Source organism: Erinaceus europaeus, chromosome 19 (assembly GCF_950295315.1).
Source record: "Erinaceus europaeus chromosome 19, mEriEur2.1, whole genome shotgun sequence".
Taxonomy (NCBI): Eukaryota; Metazoa; Chordata; class Mammalia; order Eulipotyphla; family Erinaceidae; genus Erinaceus; species Erinaceus europaeus.
The window spans coordinates 51,795,207-51,810,083 of NC_080180.1; the positions used below are offsets into that span (position 1 = coordinate 51,795,207).

The 14,877-nt window shown below is 43.0% G+C and overlaps 1 protein-coding gene across 5 annotated transcripts in view; it reads right to left on the minus strand.

The window, feature by feature from the left end:
• Positions 1 to 14,877, minus strand: part of FHIP1A (FHF complex subunit HOOK interacting protein 1A) — a 263,617-nt gene that overhangs the window by 237,061 nt on the left and 11,679 nt on the right. For 3 of the 5 annotated variants that reach the window (XM_060178963.1, XM_060178962.1, XM_060178959.1), the window contains exon 2: positions 14,265 to 14,371. The exons of the other annotated variants lie outside the window; for them this stretch is intronic. The gene's annotated coding sequence lies outside the window, so the exon portion shown is untranslated. The remainder of the gene's footprint in view (positions 1 to 14,264; positions 14,372 to 14,877) is intronic. 5 annotated transcript variants of the gene reach the window in all.

Genomic DNA, 14,877 nt, shown 5'->3' on the forward strand with positions numbered 1-14,877 from the left:
GTCCCCACTTACAGAGAGGAAGTTTCACAAATAGTGAATCAGTGCACTCTTTCTCTCTCTCTCTCTCTCTCTCTCTCCTTATCTCTCCCTTCCCTCTTGATTGCTCTGTATCAAATAAAAAAACAATTTTTTAAAATCTAGAGTAATTGGGAGCCAGGCAGTGGTGCAGTTAAACACACATATCACCATGCACAAGGATCCAGGTTCGAGCCCCCACTCCCCACCTACAGGGGGATACTTCATAAGTGATGAAGCTGGTATGCAGGGCTCTCTCTCTCTCTCTCTCTCTCACTCTGTATGTGTATGTGTGTGTGTGTGTGTGTGTGTGTGTGTGTGTGTGTGTGTGTGTGTCACACCCCTCTCAATTTCTCTCTGTCCTATCAAGTAAATAAAACAGGAAAAAAATAGAAAAAAAATTGGCTGCCAAGATCAGTAGATTCTTAGTGCTGGCACCGAGCCCTAAAACTAATCCTGGTCGCAATAAAAAAAAAACAAAACATATATATAAACATTTTAAAAAATCTAGAGTAGTGGGGCAGGGGTAGATAGCATAATGGTTATGCAAACAGACTCTCAAGCTTGAGGCTTGGTCAAGTCCCAGGTTCAGTCCCCCGAACCACCATAAGCCAGAGCTGAGTGGTGCTCTGGTAAGAAAAAAAAAATCTAGAGTAGGGAGTCAGGTGGTAATGCAGCAGGTTAAGTGCACATGGCGCAAAGCGCAAGGACCGGCATAAGGATCCCAGTTCCACCCCCCCGGCTCCCCACCTGCAGGGAGGAGTCGCTCACAAACGGTGAAGCAGGTCTGCAGGTGTGTCTATCTTTCTCTCCCCCTGTCTTCCCCTCCTCTCTCCATTTCTCTCTGTCCTATCCAACAATGGCAACATCAATAACAACACCAATAATAACTACAACAATAAAACAACAAGGGCAACAAAAGGGAATAAATAAATATTTTTTTAAATACAGGCTCAGACCTAGAGGGATGCAGAGGTCACATAGGCTCCTAAGCTGATTTGATTATGATCAAATCAAATCGACGGGGTTCACAGTCAACAATATTTATACACCTTTCCCATATTAGGGAGCTACTCTCTTCCCTGATCCAGCTTTCTGGCCCTTTTTCCACCCATGACATCATCTCCCCAGACAATAACTTGGATCCAACGGTATATCAGATTTCAGGCTCAAGGGAAAAAAGAAAAAAAAAAAAAACTAGTACAGCCACAGGCCCTTTGGAATATAACTAAAATATGCCTACTAGCTATCTACAAAATGGAGGTCCCCCCCCAACTCTTAATCTCACTATTCCAGCCTTTAGGTCCATGACTGGTCAACAATTTGGCTCTATATGTTAACTCTCTTTTTAGCCACCAGGTTCCAGATGCTAGCATGATGCCAACCAAACTTCCCTGGACACACAACCACACCAATGTGTCCTGGAGCTCCGATTCCCCAGAGCCCTTCCCCACTAGGGAAAGAGATACACAGGCTGGGAGTATAGATTGTCTTGTCAACGCCCGTGTTCAGAGGGGAAGCAATTACAGAAGCCAGACCTTCCACCTTCTGCATCCCACAATGACCTTGGGTCCATACTCCCAGAGGGTTAAAGAATGGGAAAGCTGTCAGGGGATGGCATGGGATACAGATTTCTAGTGATGGGAATTGTGTGAAGTTGTACCCCTCTTATCCTATGGTTTAGTCAGTGTTTCCTTTTTACAAATAAAAAATTCAAAAAAAAAAATCTAGAGTATATGTGAAGTAGTTTGAATAGCCCAAAACAATATCAAGACAGCCATTATCATCACATGCACTAAAGCCTGAAATGGACATATAGTGACATTTAAGAAATACCATACTTCTGATATGTCACAATAGCTCTTTGAGAAATGCAAGACTCAGCCTTCTGTGGTTATTTTTAAATGTTTACCTTGAAATCTCTCCAGCACAATGTGAAGAGGAGAAAACATTTAAAAACTGGGTTTCTTAACTTTAGAAGTTTATTGAATAATGGTTTACAGTATAGTCTTTTTTTTCACCACTCCCATCACCAAAGATGTATCCCCAACCCCACCCCCATAGATAACCACTAAAGTTCTCCCAGTTTTTTTTTTTAAGGGAAAAGGCAATACAATAAATTGGATTTAGGAGCTAACACCTCAAGTCTTTTAAAACTGTAGGGCTACCTAAAAGAGTAATGGGGGAGTGGGGTTAGGTGTTGGTGCACCTGGTTAAACAGACACAATACTAAATGCAAGGACCCACACGAGGATAAGGGTTCAAGCCCTCGCTCCCCGCCTGCAGAAGGAAGTTTCACATGCAGTGAACCAGGTATGTAGGTCTTTGTCTTTCACTCTCCCTATCTCCCCCACCCCTCCTCTCTCAATTTCTCTCTGTTCTACCCAATAAAATGGAAAATAATGTCTGCCAGGAAAAGTGGATTCATAATGCCAGTACCAAGTTCCAGTGATAACCCTGGAGGCAAAAAAAAGTAATTCAGGGAAAAGAAATTATATGAGCTACATAGTACTGACTGTAAGGACCAGGGTTTGGCAAGGACAGAGTTCAAGCCCCCTACTCCCTACCTGCAGTGAGGACATATCACAAGCAGGAAAGGACACTTCACAAATGGTAAAGCAGGTCTGTAGGTGTCTTTCTCTCTCCCTTTCTATCCCCCTCCTAATTACAATCCAATAAAATGGGGAAAAATGGCCAACAGGAGCAGTGAATTCATAGTGCTGGCACTGAGCCACAGCAATAATCGTGGAGGCAAAAAAAAAAAAATTACTACTACAGAGCTATGCCAGGAGACATCCTCCGTTAGTGTGCCAAGTTGCAATGCACTTGTATTTCTCATGATGGTGTTAAAACACAGGTGAAATTTTTTAGAAAAATACAAGACTGTCATTTTGTTTTCCCTAGTGAAAAAATTAGTTTAAGGGAATGAACATCAGTGACACGAGTGACAGTTTTGTGTTTCTATCATTTCTTCTGCAATTATTAGCTGGAATTTTTCTAAAAACAAGGTTTTGTCCAAATCACTATCTGGTTTCTCTGAAATACAAGATTGGCTTGTTTGGCTTTGTTTTTTACAGGAGAGGTAAGATAAACACTTGGTAACATCTCATTTTTATGATAAAGCCAGGATGGATATCTGTCTCTTAACTACAAAGACCATCTTGTCTACATTCAAGAAGTGAAATTACTCAGCTCAATCCTAAAGTTACCAATTCAGATACTTGGCCTACAATGTGAAACCTATTTTTAAAGAATGAAAGCTAGAATCCAACATGACTAAGTCAATTTAATATTGGTCCTTATAACTTATGCCCTAAAGGTCAGTCAGTGTAAATTCCCCCAACTAACCACCTTCAACCATTTACTCAGTCTATCTTACCCCGTTTCATTAACACAAGTCATCTGCTCCACCTAGACTCTGTGCCCCGTTTAGGGTTCCACACACCTACCTGCCTTTCTCCCTGCAGCTAGTTAGGGCTTTCTCTGTCTTCATCAGAAGCAGACCCTACTTCTGAAAACACCACAATCCTGCTTTTTAGAAGATCAGTCCTCTCCCCTACCCTACCCTACTCTATCTATGTACTTCTAGGTGTAACTGCCAATCACTAGACACTTTGTGTCCCTGACCACAAGAACAGGTATATCACTCATGTGAGATCAACCAGAGCCACTATTAGGACTATGGACTAAGGGAAGACAGTCCCAGCCTCTTGCTGGCTGGTCCTTCGCTTGCCCTAAGTGATTCCCAGAGAAGAGACAGAGTCTCAGTGGTACAGGAGTTTTCCATTTGGGCTTCCCTGAAATTCTACTCATTTCTCTCACGCTTTAGCCATATTAAATTCACCTTCTACACAGCTTAAATTTCTATAGCTACTGGAATCCTAACACAAGCCCCTGTGACCCCTGTGATTCTTAATGACTATGATCAGAGAGCCCTCTACCTTTCTAGTGCCCTGTGCTTACTTTTTGTACAAATAGCACTTCATCAGAGACTTCTTGATTTTTGTGTATTAAATACTTATCTCTCATTACTATCTTTGGCCTCGCAGTAAATATCTTATACACTTTTTGAAAGATCTCCAAATAGTTCCTCAAATAGTACTGAGAATCTCAGTACATAGATAATAATGGTCATGTACTAATTATAACATCCATTTTAAGTGCCTCACATGTATAACCTTTCTATATATTTTTTAATCATTTTATTGGGGAGATAATGGTTTATAGGACATCTGTTGGCATGTGGGTACAATTTATCTCCCTATGAGGGATGTCTGCAAAACCACTCCCACTACCAACGTAAGTCCTTTTCCACCATCATGCCCCCAACGCCCTCTCTACCACTTCCTTTATCACCCTCCCCCAAAATTCTTTGATGTGTGATCTTTATAACCCTCACAGAAATTGCCTGGGATAGGCATTACTACCTCAACTTAAAAATGAAGGAAGCCAAAGTACATCAAAGGAAAGTAACTTATCCAAAGTCACACACTAACCAAATGGCAGAGCTGGGATTTGAACCAAAGTGCATTCTCTCTTCAGTACTCTCACGATGCCCCCATGAGAATAATTGTCAATACTTGCTAATAAGCTTAGCAGAGAGGTTAACTGAGCAAAAGCTTCCATTTAACCCCCTGACTTTCCTCTAATTTCAAAGTGCATGTCCCTCCATCATTGTACTAATCACATTAACACACTGATATAAATAAATGTGCTGTATGAAAATAACTGTCTTGGGGGTCCAATGGCAGTGCAGCAGGTTAAAGTGCACATGGCACAAAGCACAAGGACCAGAGTAAGGATCCCGGTTCGAGCCCCCGGCTCCCCACCTGCAGGGGGGGTCACCTCACAAGCAGTGAAGCAGGTCTGCAAGTGTCTATCTTTCTCTCCCCCTCTGTCTTCCATTCCTCTCTGTCCTATCCAACAACAATGACATCAACAACAATAATAATAATAATAACCACAACAATGATAAAACAACAAGGGCAACAAAAGGAAAAAAAATAGCCTCCAGGAGCAGTGGATTCGTGGTGCAGGCACTGAGTCTGGAGGCAAAAAAAAGAAGAAGAAAGGAAGGAAGGAAGGAAGGAAGGAAGGAAGGAAGGAAGGAAGGAAAAAAGAAAGAAAGAAAGAAAGAGAAATAACTATCTTGAAAAGTTATACCACCATTTCTCCAAAATTGCTACTGGCAGCCTGAAGACTAAAGACTAGCATTTCTCTGAAAGTCATAGGTAAAAAAAAAAAAAAAAAAAAAAAATGAATGAATATTTAAGGCCACTCTGTCAGAACTAGATGTATACAACTCCCCTGGCAGTGATATTTCAAAACAGCAAAGGAGATTTGTGAGCACCTGCCATTATGCAACACGCCTCTAGCTCTCCAATTGCTCTGAGGAATATCCGGTGTCATCATTAGACACTAATAGTTATTGAGCACCGCCATGGCTTAGAGGAAAGCACAGGAGGCCTTTAGGATAACTTAGCAAGGAGATACCGGGAGGATGGTAATGGCAGGGTTCTGGTGGAGACTCCTTCAGGACAAAGTTTGCAGCTCCGTGCTTGTCCTGTCAACCCTGCTGGACAGGTGCATATGGGGATCCTGCTGTCAGCCTGGCTTTGCATCTTGTCCACTTACTTCTATTGAAAGGTGGCCCATATATGTATGATGGTGGCAGTCTGTTTCTCTTCTTTTTTTCTCCTTTGCTCATCTTTATCACTTTACTTGAGGACTCTGTACCACACACACACTTCAGTTACGGGAATCAAAAAAGAATGAGAGGTTTAGAGGCTACAACAGAAAGCCTTGGCTACAAGGGGGGTAGGGAGGAGTGGGCAAAGGCTCCAAGTTGGTAAACTCCTGCTCAATTTAATAAAGTCTTACTGAATGTCCAGCACTGATCTGTATCTTGGGATATAGAGCCAAACTTAATATAGCCAAAGATCTCTGCCTTTTGTGGTACTTTACATTTTTTTACTTTTTTTTCTATTTGATAGGACAGAGAGAATTTGAGAGGAAAGGGAAACATGGGAGAGAGAAAAAAATAAGAGAGGGTGGGGATAGCATAATGGTTATGCAAAGAGACTCTTGTGCCTGAGGCTATGAAATCTCAGGTTCAATCCCCCACAACACCATAAATCAGAGCTGATCTGTGCTCTGGTAAAAAAAACTTTAGAAAATAAAAAATAAAAACCAGAGAGAACGAGAGGCACCTGAAGCATTATTTCACCACTCATGAAGCTTTCCCTCTGCAGGTAGGGCCATGGGCTTAAACACAAGTTTTTTTTTTTTAATATTTATTTATTTGTTTCCTTTCGTTGCCCTTGTTATACTGTTGTAGTTATTATTGTTGTTGTTATTGATGTCGTCATTGTTGTATAGGACAGAAAGAGATGGAGAGAGGAGGGGAAGACAGAGAGGGGGAGAGAAAGATAGACACCTGCAGACCTGCTTCACTGCCTATGAAGCAAACCCCCGCAGGTGGGAAGCCGGGGGCTCGAACTGGGATCTTTATGCCGGCCCTTGTGCTTTGCGCCACCTGTTTTTAATCCATTGTGCTACCACCTGACTCCCCAAACACAAGTTCTTATACATTGGAACATGTGTGCTCAAGCAGGTGTGCACTGCCTCACTCCAGCATTTTATATTCTGACCATCCAGGGAGACAGTAATCAACAAGCATATAAGTCAATTGCAATATGATAAAAGGTACATCCGGGCAAACAAGCACAAGGAGATGAAAATTATGAAGACTTTGAAATACTCTAAGTTTAAAAAATGAGTCAAACAGAGGCCAGATGGTGGCGTACCAGGTTAAGTGCACATGGCGCCAAGCATAAGAACCAGCATAAGGATCCCGATTCAAGCCTATGGCTTGAGGTCGCTTCACAAGTGGTGAAAAGGTCTGCAAGAATCTGTCTTTCTCTCCCCACTCTGTCTTCCCCTCTTCTCTCGATTTCTCTCTGTCCTATCCAACAACAGCCATAACAACAACTATAACAACAGCAACAAAGTGGGGGGAAAAATGGCTGCCAAGAGCAGTGGATTCATAGTGCAGGCCCCAGGCCCCAAGCCCCAACAATAGCACTGAAGGTAAAGAAAAAAAAAAGTGTCAAAGCCTGCCAACACCCATGTGCAGCAGAGAAGCAATTAAAGAAGCTAGAACTCCTACCTTCTGTAACCCAAAAAGAATTTTGAGGGGCCTGGTGGTGGCATACCTGGTTGAGCACACATGTTACAATGTACAAGGTCTCAGGTTCAAGTCCCTGGTCCCCACTTGTGGGGGAAAGCTTCACGAGTGGTGAAGCAGGACTGCAAGTGTCATCTGTTTCTCTCCCTCTCAATCTTCCCCTTCCCTCTCAATTTCTGACTGTCTCTATCCAATAAATAAATAAAGATAATAAGAAATATTAAAAATAAAAATAAAATAAATAATTAAAAATTTTTTTCACCCATACTCCCAGTGAGGGAGAAGTGATAGGAGGAAGAGGATAAGAAGGCTGTGAAATCCAACTCCATCAGGACCTGGAGAGAGAAGAGGGAAAGGAGAGGGACATTCAGATATAGTAACAGGGTTATGTGTAGCTTGGAAAGGAAGAGAAGACAGGACCTTAAAAAAAAGGGGGGGCAATTACATACAAATACAGACAGATAGTTGTAGAAATAATAGTTAACCCATATCTGCAACCTTAGGAAAACTGCCATAGCTTACAATAGAGAGACTGGGGATTCTGAATCTGGTGGTAAGAATCGTGTGGAATTATATCCCTACTAACATGTAATTTTGTAAATCAATATTAAATCACTAATAACACGAGTTAAAGAACAGAACGTGGTCAGATTTCTAATGGTGCTCCTCAAAGTCTACAGCCCATTGCAGAGGGAAAAAGGAAATGAGTGAAGTTTGCATAAAATTTGGCAAATGCAAATTGCCTAAGAACAAGCAGCTCATAATCCATATTATTGCCTTCATCCCTGTTCAAAATTACTGACACAAATGTGCTACAGAGAATATCTACAGAGGCAGACCAGAAAAGACTCTGCCAGAGGCAGAGCAATGGGAGTTACGAGACAAAAGCAAAGCAGATGACAAACCAGTGCCTCAGAAAAGGGCAAAATCTACATAACTTTAAATACAACTCCATTATTTTCTTAAGGGAAAGTGAGCTCTGGATCAAGAATGATATGTAGGTTTCATTTCTAGTAACAACCCAAACAATCCTCAGAGACTCCCTGGAGCACAACAGTGAGAGTCCTTCCAGGTACTGTGCAAAATTCCTTCCACAGACTCAGGATGGGGAAGCATGGACACACAAGCCTCACACTTGTTATCCCTTCCTTAGACAGAGTTGAGTGTTTCAAAGACAAACACTGGGGGGCCAGGGAAGTAACTGTGGTAGAATGCATGCCAGTCACACATTAGGCCCTGAGTTCAATCCCTGACACCACATAAGCTGGCAGAGAGGTGCTCTGTTCTCTTTCTCACACACAAGCACAATTAAAAACAATAATAATGGAGTAGGGCACCAAAGTAAAAACCCTGGGGTGAGGGTGAATGTTCAGCTTCACAGAGGGGGGGGACAGGGAAGGGGGGATGGTATGGGGCACAGTCTTTTGGTGGTGGGAATGGTGTTTATGTGCACTCCTACTAATATGTAGTCATATAAATCACTATTTAATTAATATGAGAGGGGAAAATTGATTGTATTTCTCAAATTTTTTAAAGCACAGATGGAGTCTTTTTAATACATAGGCTGAGTCTTTGATATGTTGACTTTCTCAAAAGCCTAGACCAGGGAGAACAGAAGCAACCTGTGGCACAGCTATATACAAATAATATCAAAGGACATAAATTATGGTGATATTGAGTATGATACAGCAAATGCCTGCCTCCATGGGTGGCCAACACTATATCGTTTCTTCTCCAAAACAGAAGATTCTGGGTGCATCTGGGTGACAAGTCTAGCAGATGGAGACTTGTCTCAAGTGGCCTCCCCCAGGGCTCTGTTCTGGCTCCTACGCTATTTAATATTTACATCAATGACCTTCCAGAAACTTCAAGGAAGTTCATCTATGCCGATGACATCTGCTGTGCAACTCAGGCATCCAAGTTTGACATCCTCGAGGAAACACTCACGAAAGACATGTCTCTGATATCTGATTACTGTAAAAAATGGCAACTAATCCCTAGCACTGCAAAAACGGTATCATCTGTTTTCCATCTACACCATGCCTCGGCCTCGCGTGAGCTTAATGTGCAGCTTGGCGATACGAGAATCCGGCATGAAGCCCAGCCAGTCTATCTTGGCGTTACTCTCGATCGCACTCTGTCATTTCACGAACATCTCATAAAAACTGCAGCAAAGGTGGGCGCGAGGAATAACATCGTTGCAAGACTGGCCAGCTCCTCATGGGGCGCGAGCGCTTCCACACTACGATCATCATCTCTGGCATTATGCTATTCCACTGCAGAATACTGTGCCCCAGTATGGTTCCGTAGCCCCCATGTCCACTTGGTCGATTCCAAATTATATTCCTCCATGAGGATCATTTCTGGAACCATCCGTTCCACCCTGGTTCCATGGCTGCCAGTTCTCAACAATATCGCCCCGCCAGATATTCGTCGGGATGCGGCATCATCTAAGTTCATTTCCCACATCTACGCTCGACCGGACCTGCCAATATACGCGGTTATCTTCGCCCACCCTGTCCAACGCTTGACATCTCGTCACCCAATCTGGTCCCCTACGCCTACACTGAACTTCTCTGTTCCAGACTCTTGGAAACAGAGTTGGCAGTCAGCTGAGGTAAAGAACAAACACCTCATCACAGACCCCTGCAAGCATCAACCCGGCTTTGACCTAGCACGTTATGATTGGGCCCTCCTCAATCGCTATCGAACAAGGCCATGGCCGGTGCACCGCTATGTTCCATCGCTGGGGAGCCAGAGACGACCCGAACTGCCCCTGCGGCTCCAGACAGACTATGACCCACATAGTCAACGACTGCCACCTCTCCAGATTCAAAGGAGGTCTCGAAATTTTACATCAGGCTCAACCTGACGCTGTTGACTGGCTACGGAAGAAGGGCAAATGATACAAGAAGAAGCAAGTCCTAACAAAGGGATTTTTCAAAGTTAACCCAATTACCAAATAATGTGATTATAACAATAACTATCTATTGCCCCTTCTTTAACCCTAAGACAGCAGGAAGCTCATATTTCCTCTATAGAGCCTATATTTCCCCAGTCCTGGAACCTCTAGGGTGGGGTGCACTTTCCTGCATGCTTCTCTCAATTCATACCAAATAATATTGCATCTGCTGATCCCAAACTAATCAATGCAACGAGTACCACCTCAGCATGCTTCACTTCAGACTGTGTCCAGAGATTTCAGGCGGGGAATATCAACCCTTCAGCTTCATTACTCGTGAGCCCCCACTCCAGGGGGCTCACTTCCTAACGAGGTCCCAAAACATATAGACCAGGTACCCTGAGATAGAGCATATGTTCACATGTATCCATAAACTAGGGCAAAATATATACCTGAAAGCAAAAGTACACAACAGTCTACAGTGAGTCAGTATAAAGTTCCTAATGAAATAGTATGTAATTACACTTAGATACCCTCCTCACCTATTTCCTATTACAGTTCTCTCACTCACTCCAAAGCTAACGTTATCAAAGCAAGGACTGCAAAAGCTAAATAAGGACAAGAGACTGGCAAACTTTAATGATGACTCTTTAGTCACTATCAGGCCACCCCATCAGCTGGGGTCCTATTTGGGGAGTCCTGAGACTCCCAAACAGACATGATGGGCCTAGACCTCAAATCTCTCTCTCCACTGTTACTGGTCGTCTCTATTAGGAACAACAAAATAGACCCCTTTGTGCCCCCCCCATAGGACCTTGCTCTCAACTTGGATCAACAATGAGAGAAAATGTTCCATTCTCCAAAGGGAGGATGGACACATACTCTATGCTACACCTGAGGAAGATGGGTCCTGAAATTGGGGCAGCTTGGAATGTTCCTACTCATAACCACAGAATGTGAGCTCAGATCTACAGGAATGCAGAGGTCACATAGGCTCCTAAGCTGATTATGGGCCCCAGACTAAATCAAATTGATGGGGTTTACAGTCAACAATATTTATACACCTTTCCCATATTAGGGAGCTACTCTCTTCCCTGATCCAGCTTTCTAGCCCTTTTTCCACCCATGACATCATCTCCCCAGACAATAACTTGGATCCACCAGCATATCAGATTTCAGGCTCAGAGAAAAGAAAGAAAAAAAAAAACTAGTATAGCCACAGGCCCTTTGGAATATAAGTAAAATATGCCTACTAGCTATCTACAAAATGGAGGACCCCCCAACACTTAATCTGCACTATTACTTCATCAACAATTTGTTTGGTTTTGCATGTTAACTCTCTTTTCAGCCACCAGGTTCCAGATAATAGCATGATGTAAACCAGACTTCCTTGGAAAGACAACCCCACCAATGTGTCCAGAAGCTCCGCTTCCCCAGAGCTCCACCCTACTAGGGTGTCGTATGCTTTACATTGGCTTGTTCTAGCCCTCCCCCTCCAAGAGAATTGGATGAGTCCTGTTAATTTCACGGGCCTGCTTGGCCCCGCCCCAAGGGACCCTGGGAGAGGGTTCCGGAGTCCGAGAGTTCCTGAGTTCCCCAGTGACAGAGTTCCTGAGTTCCGGAGTTCGAGAGTGCGAGAGTGCGAGAGTTTCAGAGTTCGAGAGTAAGAGAGAGGGTTCCTGAGTTCGAGAGTGCCAGAGTTCCTGAGTTCATGAGTTCGAGAGTGCCAGAGTTCCTGAGTTCATGAGTTCGAGAGTGTCTGAGTTCGAGAGTAAGAGAGAGTGCCAGAGAGACAGAGTTCCTGGGTTCCTGAGTTCCAGAGTAAGAGAGAGAGTGCTTGTGCCGCCGCAAAGAGACAGCAGAGTTCTGTTTGGTGATTAGTTTGTCTTAGTTTATGAATCGTTGTTCCTAAATAAAGAAATACAGCTTCCCTGCTCAGCCATTGTCTCCGCGTCTCTGTTACCCGCCCGTGAAGCTAGCCGGCCCGGCAAGAGCCTCCGAAATTTTAACAACACTAGGGAAAGAGAGAAGCCAAACCTTCCACCTTCTGCAACCCACAATGACCTTGGGTCCATACTCCCAGAGGAATAAAGAATAGGAAAGCTATCAGGGAAGGGAATGGGATACGGAGAGCTGGTGGTGGGAACTGTGTGGAGTTGTACCCCTCTTATCCTATAGTTGTGTTAATGTCTCCTTTTTATAAATAAATAAAATAAAAACACTCCATGATTTCACTCATGTGTGAAAAATAAAGACAGATATAAACAAATCAAAGAAACACCAGCTTCCAGACTGTAAGACTAAGTCAGTGATTACTAGGAGGAAAATGGGTAGACCAGGCAAAAAGAATCAACTGTATAGTAGAAGGTGAAAGCTATCGATTTTTTTGGTAGTGGACACTTCTGTACTACAAACAATGTTGATCTATAAATGCTGCACACCTGGAGCCTGTATGATGTTACAAAACAGGATCACTCCAATAATAATAATAAGGTTTAAAAAATCAGTATACACACCAGTGACTCACAAAGTCAAAGACAACACCAGCACAGTGAAAGAACTGGAAGCACAGGGCATGGTCTGGGCCCTAAGGAGTCCATAATCTAGTTAGGAAATATGACAAATATGTTTTTAAATTTAAAAAATGGAGAAAGGGCTGGGTGTACCCAGTTCAGCACACATAGTATGAAGTACAAGAATCCAGATTTGAGCCCCTGTTCCCCATCTACAGGGGGAACACTTCATGAGCAGTGAAGAAGGTCTCAAGTTGTCTATCTTTCTCTCCCTCTATATATCTTCCCCCTCCTCTCTCAATTTCTTCATGTCCTATCAAATAGAAAAAGAAAAAAATGGCTGCCAAGAGCAGTGGATTCGTAGTACCAGCACTGAGCCCTAGCCTGGAAGGGAAAATAATGGAAAAGGTAACAAATGATTAAGTTCCTAAAATTTCAGTGCAGCGATTCAGGTGCTAGGACACTGCTACAGGAAAAAGAGTGAATGAGTGAGTGAGTAAGTGAGTGAGTGACAGAGAGAGAGAGAGACAGAGAGCGAAAGGCTCAGTGGAGGACACAGGCCCCATGAACTGCACTTTGAGTGAAGTAATTGGGAAGAAGGTCCAGCAGAAAAGGATAAGGAGATCTTTGAAGAATGAGGAACAGTGCGGTATGGTACCCAGAGCAGAGGAACTTCACATAATACCACATCCAAGATCCTTTGCATGTTAGTGAATATTCTCCAAAGAAACGGGACCAATAGGATATTCCAGGAGAGAGATTTATTATAAGAAACTGGCATGGTTAGGGAGGTGGCTCAGAGGGAGAATGCAGGATTTTTATGTGCAGGGCCCTAAATCCCATCTCCACCATCACATGTTCTGGAATAGAGCTCTGGCCTGTTCTCTCTCCCTCTCCCTCTTTTTCTCTCTAATAAATTAAATAAATTTTAAAAGAAATGGGAGCATCCTGGAAAGTAGCACAATGGTTAGAACACTGGACTCACAAGCATGAAGTCCTGAGTTCAATCCCCTGCATCGCATGTGCCACAATGATGATGTCCTGGTTCGTTTTCTCCCCCGCCCCCTCAAGTAAATCTTAGAAGAAATTAGCTCATATAATTTTGGAGGCTGGAAAGTTCTACAACCAGCAGCCAGTGAACTACAGAGCTTGAAGAGACCACAGTGTATAGTTTGAATCCAAAAACAGAGGATCAATAGCCAAGGTGAAAGACAGGCAGAGACTCTCAGCCTTCTCCCTTATGCAGATTTTTTCATTCAATTCAGGTCTCCAATAGACTGAATGAGGTTCACCCACGATAGGAAAGGCAACCTGCTTTACCCAAGTTACCAAATTCAAATGCTAACCTCATCCAGAAATACCCTCACAGGCACACCCAGAATAATGTCTAAACAAATAACTGCTCACCCAGAGCTAAAAAATGGTGTTTCCCTCTTTCCCTCTCTTTCTCCCTCTCCCTGACCCCCTTAAAAACATCATGAGTTCAATTGAGTTAATGCCCAAAAGGCAACAAGTACTATTTATCAAAGTACATGAGCAAAGCTATGCTTTATAAAATTAAACTGACAAGGGGTCAGGCAGTGGCACAACTGGTTATTTACACACATTACAGTGTGCAAGGGCCCAGGTTCAAGCCCCTGGTCCCCACCTGAAGGGGGGACACTTCATAAGTGGTGAAGCAGGGCTGCAGATGTCTCTCAGTCTCTCTCTATATCTTCTCTTTCAGTCTCAATTTCTCTGTTTCTATCCAGTAATCTGCCAATAAAAATAAAGAAAAAGGTTATAAAATTAAATTGACTGTAGCCTAGGAAGTAGTTCTGTGGAAAAGCTGAGCTGTTGGACTCTCAAGTATGAGGTCCTGAGTTTAATTCCCAGTATCAGATGTACCAGGGTGATGCTCTGGTTCTCTCTCTTCCTCCTCTCTCTCATTAATGAACAAAGAATTTTTAAATAATAGTAAAATAAAACTATCCATGGCACGAGAGTGAATCACAGGAAGAAAACCTAAAAACAGAAATAAAATTTAAAGTATCATAATTGCCCATATGATAATTAGAAGCAACACGCATATATAACAGGATTCCATTCAATGTAAGTACTTTGACTAAGATGCAGTTAACTCTTTGTGCCCTATAATTTAATTTGATGTCAGGATCCGATAAAAAAAAAAAGAAGAGCAGGGGCCAGGATACAGCTCCTCAGGTAGAGTGAGCACTTTATCAAATATGAGATCAAAGGGTCAAGCCCAGGAACTACAGGGG